Below are 6,000 nucleotides of genomic sequence, written 5' to 3'. Positions count from 1 at the left end.
TGAGACCTTTTTTTGCTCCATTTTTTAAGTCACTTGGGGTCTATAAATACCCTAGTTATTTCTGATGGGAAGAGCACAAAATTAAGTAAAAAAAATATGGAAAATATACTTGAGAAAAAAGTGTTGTAATCTCTCTAAAGTTAATGAGTCTCTTCCTGTTATAGTTAGAAGGTTTTTAAGGGAGGAGTGGGATCTAAAAGAGAGGTGTAAAGGTTCTCTCCTAAGCCTTTTAAAATGAGAAAGAGTTGTAAGGATAATTATTTTACTATTATACATTTATTGAAAAGAAGATCATTAGTGGATGCTAGTGACCTCGATGGAAGAGGAATCGGGAGTGAACGTAGGTCGTGATGACCAAACCACTATAAAACTCGGTTTGCATTTTTATTTTACTATTATACCTTTATTCAAAACTGCTTTACTTGCTCATTATATTCTTACGAATATTTTTAAGTTAAACATATTTTCGATATGATTTTATCGAATGAGATTTTTTAATCGACATAACTTTTACAAAAGCACCAATTCACCCCCCTCTCTTAGTGCAAATTTCGATCCTAATAATTATATATATATATATATATATATATATATATATATATATATATATATATATATATATATATATATATATATATATATATATATATATATATATATATATATATATATATATATATATATATGTGTGTGTGTGTGTGTGTGTGTGTGTGTGTGTAATCACACCAGATGATTATGGATCACAACCTAATATCAGGCCAGAGTTAGTGGGCCCAATCACTCATATCAAGATCTTTGTGTGCAGCGGTACATCTCCATGCCCTGTGATCGTTTATCTCATCCTTGTCGGTTTCGTCAGCATCTTGTCACATCTCCATATTTCACGATCGTTTATCTTAGCCTTGTGGATTCCACTATTACTTCCATGCTCCCGCTGCGCCTCCTCATATAATTATAATTTAATCACAAGTATACAGCCCTAACAATAAACGAGAAATAAATTGATAGCTCGTAAGCCCTAATAATAATAATAATCACATCGTATGTGCACATATCACACGGTATATGATCATTCGTCCACATCACATATCACACGTATAAATCATCATATAGGACTACTAAATAATAATATTAATTAATTAATTAAACTATTTAATTAATTATTCTATAGTATTTTAGGAACCCTACCATAAGGTGCCCCCATATGGTAAGTAGTTCCTTAAGTGGCTAGAAAATCTCAACCACTAAGGACCCCCCTATGGCCAAGAAACTTAGGCCACAGGGCTATCTTATGTGGCTAGGAAACCCAAGTCACCAATGAGTCCCTTGCAACCACGAGACTATGACTGCAGGGCAACCTTGGGCGGTTTCCTGGTCGCATGCTTGCCCTATACGGTTAGGAGTCCTAGTCGCTATGGTCTCTTATACGGCTAGGAAACCCTAGCCGCCTAAGGTGCCCCTTGCAGCCAGGAATCCCTGGTTGTAGGGGCTCTGCCCCACTTTGGTGGCTAGGTTGAGAACTCCTTTGAGAGCTCTCGACCAAGGCTGCAAGCAACCTTTGGCCATCATATAGGGCAGCAACAGTTGTTGCTCTTTCTGCCTCTTTTGCATCAACAAATTTGATATTAAAAGACTTCTCTAAAACACCTCTTAATAGTAATAAAATGTGTAGCATAGATTTAAAAACTATGATAAAAAAAAATATAGAAATCATGCAAAACAATTTCTACGCGATTGAACACAACTCACGTAGTTTAAAAACTAATCTTTTGCATGAGTAGCCTGGCTCTGATACTACTGTTAGGAAATCTAGGGTAACATTATATACATAATGGAAGAATAAAAAATAGAAATCCCAGAATTTCGCGTAGAAAAGAAGGTTTCATCATCATGCAAAAGTTGGTGCCCAAAAACCCGCAAAACTGATAACTATGCATATAAGAAAGATATGTTACCTAAGGAGATCGTATATCCCTAAAAACCTATATATCTATGGGAGAGGATGAAGAAGGTCAACTGTTCTCCTCTTAGTGGTGATCCACATGACAAAGGCTACGAAGATGCTTTGTAAATCGCTGCACAATCCTTCTTGTTGTGTGCACCACACAATAAAAAAGGGGGAGCCCCTTCTTACTGTCCACATGCCCCAAATAGGGGCTATATATTAAGAAAGAGAGGTAGAGAGGAGAATATGATGTGACAACCAAAAAGAACCTAGCCTATGGCCCTTTGGTTCCCTCCTAATTATAGGAGCCCCCTATCAACTTACCCTAATGGATTCTACCATATTGGGTATTGGATCTCCATCTAACTACCCAAGCCTCTTAGATTAGTGGGTCTCTACCCATAAATCTTATGTTGGCTCTTACTAGACCTCATCCATAGGATCCAATAATTCAGGGGCTTATTGGATATCCAATAAGATATAGGCTCCAATAGATATATCATATCTGAACCTCTACTCGTAGCAACACCTATCATATATATGTGACCCTCTATGCCTAATATCGAGCTAGCCATAAGTCATACCTATTAGAACTCCTTTTGGCTCAGTAAATTATTATCTCCATAATAATTCACTTAACTCATCGACTACGGACGTACTATGCCACTATACCACACTTGACAAACGATACAAGGGAATCCAATCCTTTAAACCTATTTATCCTCAATTACTATATATCTATAGTCCCTCATCCATCTAATATCCCAAAGATTGTATACCAGGTATGGTATTGTTAAGCCTATATGATTTATACTCAAGTCTCTCTCTAATCGGATTCTCTAAGAGAACTCTTTCTCTCTCAATCTGAATGACCTTGGCCATGGATTTATCTAAGCAAAAATACATAGGATATTCCTCTCATGACACTGAGAGCATATGATCCTCTATTGGCTATCACTCCCAATGATTTGTTGTGTTAAATCTGAAACTTACAGTCCTATAAGTCTAGTATCAAAGAATGGAGTACTCATACAAAATATCCTTAGTGTCTCAACTCTAAGGACCAGATACACTATTGGGATGACGAAATTATTATTTAACAATAAGGTATCATCAACCATCCAATATTCCGTGAGTACCTACACTGTATCCCTAATGTCCCCACATGAGCAACTATGAGACCAACCACCTTCATCATATGGATGGGTATACAATACACCAATCTGTCCGGTTATCTCGATGTCCCTCTCGAGTAAACTATTACTAGGATTATTTAGGGTTTGTGTTTAGAGGTGAATCGGTCTTATTATCGTGATCTCATCACGATCTGATTCTCATTGCACATGTCTATGAACATCACAAAATATTCATGCAACAAGCAATATAAAGTGATAAAATATCAAATAATATAATAAATAAAAAGAGTGTGTGCTATGTCTCACATGTCATCACTCACATGATTGGTTTGCAAGGCACCTATGACTAGCAATGTCCTCATATTTGATTTTTATTTGAGGTATTTCTTTTTAATATTTTTATCAAAATATCCTAAGTAAAATCATAAAAGGAAAATGATTATCTTTTAATTAGATTTGATTCGAATTGAATTTTTTTTTTTGGATGAACTAAATCATATCAATTCAAGTCCTAAGTATTTAATTTGATTTAATTGAGCCTTAGATTGTCTTCTCTCTTTTTTTTTCAAATTTTCCCAACCTCCTCCTCCCACTCCACCTCCATTGCCCTTCTCTCACTATGTCTTCTACCATTAGCTTATTCCTCTTCCCACTCCATCTTCACCATCTCCTCCTCCTCTCACTTTGTCACCTTCCCCCCCTCCCCCTTAGCTTCCTTCCCCTCTACCTCTGCTTCTCCCTCTCCGCCATTCATCTCCCTTCCCCTCCTTTTCTCCTCTTTCTCTTTTTTCTTCTACTCGCTCCCTCCCCTCCTCCTCCTCCTCCTCCTCCGCCTCATACTTTACTTAGATTAGTCACTACACTAAGGTTATACTTAAGTTATACTTATTCACTGAACATATTAAAATATATATTAATTTTTATATAAAATTATCTTAAATTATCTAGAAAATATACCACATTCGAATTATTACACTCATTCACAAAATATATTAAAAATATAATATTTTTTATTTAATTTATCCTTAATCTATCATAAATTAGAAATATATTTTAACAGATTTGGAAAACTTTGGATTGATTTGATGAAAATTAACTCAGCTATAGGAACTATATTTATCACATATTCAAAAAAAACTAATTTATCAAATGGATAGTGCTACCATCCACTAAGCGGTGCTACCATCTATACATTAAGTAGTATACTACCTAGGGACAGTGATATTACCTAGACTTATAGTCAAACTATTGGAGAGCTAGTATAATATTTAAAAATTTTAATCATCCTAAATTTATATAAAAAAAAGAAAAAAATATTAATATATTATAACAATATGTTAGTAATTTTGAAGAAGTTTGAATTAATTTGTTGGAAATTGACTCGAGTAATACTTGATTATATATTCAACCTAAAAATACCTTATTTGAAAAATTAATCATCCTAAACTAATAAAACTTAGAAAAAATGATATTATATATCTTAAAATCATGTGTTAGTAGTTTTGAAGAAGTTTAAATTCCTTTGATTACTCAAATTATACTCGATCATAGATTCAATCTAAAAATATCTTGTTTAAAAAAATAATTATCATAAATTTATACAAAAAAAAAGTGATACTAAGCATATAAACATCTCACTTTAATAGTTAAGAAAAAATATAGATTGATTTGATTAATATTCAAAAATTTACACTTAAATCACTGATTTAACCCAAAAAATCTCATATTTAAAAATTTATTCATCCTAAAATCATAAAAGTTAAAAAAAACACTAAATAACTTAGAATCATACTAGTAGAAGTTTGGATTGATTTAATAAAAATATTTTGGTTATACTAGTTTATAAATTTAACAAATCTTGACCTGATACGTTACAACTAGACTTGACTCAATTCGAAGTGATTCGATCCAAATCGATCGAACCCGTATTGTAATATTCAGATCGACCTATGGATCTATGATTAGAAATAATTTAATTTAAAGATATTATTTTAAAAAAATATATTTTTTATAATAAAAATAAGGATGTTATACCGTAAAATCTTGGATTTTTTCTTAGATAATAGCTTTCGACGCGTCATGTCAATTGTCATGTATGCACATCGACAGGATCGTTGTGTACTGGGCCGTCGACTCGAATTGAGGATGGGCCTCCGATATGATATGCTATGATATGATATTGTGTATTCCTGAATGGTTGGTTACCTTCGCAGGTACTGGCTGAGTCTCGCTTGGGCCCTGCGTCAACCCTCAGTGAGTGCACAAAAGTGGGCGGGACGCGAATCTAGTTTGCATGCTGTCGATGCACACCCTTCAACCGCACGTGTCCATTGGTCAGTGTGCATTTGATGATCCACCGTTGATTTTGAAAAAGGTGTTGAACTAACACGAGTGCTGAATGTGATCCACCCCAGTCGATGAGGCGATGAGGCTCGTTTGAGAACATTAGTTCTAATTATAAGTGCAAACTAAAAAGAAATATTTATACAAATGTATAAAAAATATAAAAATAAAATTAGCATATTAATGAAAATAGAAAACTTATTCCTAGAAAATCAATCACTATTGATGCTGAAATATTTTGGCTAATTATTACTCTGCATGCTAATTTGTTATGTTATATGTAGTTTATCCTTAAAAGTAAATAGACTATTTATGTCTCAATAACGTTATGCATAAGTGATATGATTACAATGACCAACCGATCGAAAGTTAACATGTGACATCAAATCAAATTATATGCAATCAATAAAAGACCACTACATGCGTGGTTACGATGACATTCAAGTATTTCCTATTAATGCAGTAGATTGGGGCCCCTAAAAAGAGTGCTTCTCAAAATATGAAGTAACGTCTAAATTCTCTAACCTAAATACTCTTCCCCGAGTTATTTTACTAATTTAAATATCAGATGCATAT

The sequence above is a fragment of the Musa acuminata genome, chromosome BXJ2-6 (assembly GCF_036884655.1).
Source record: "Musa acuminata AAA Group cultivar baxijiao chromosome BXJ2-6, Cavendish_Baxijiao_AAA, whole genome shotgun sequence".
In the NCBI taxonomy this organism is placed as follows: domain Eukaryota; kingdom Viridiplantae; phylum Streptophyta; class Magnoliopsida; order Zingiberales; family Musaceae; genus Musa; species Musa acuminata.
The sequence above is the reverse complement of the archived record's forward strand: the minus strand, read 5'-3'. Positions refer to the sequence as shown.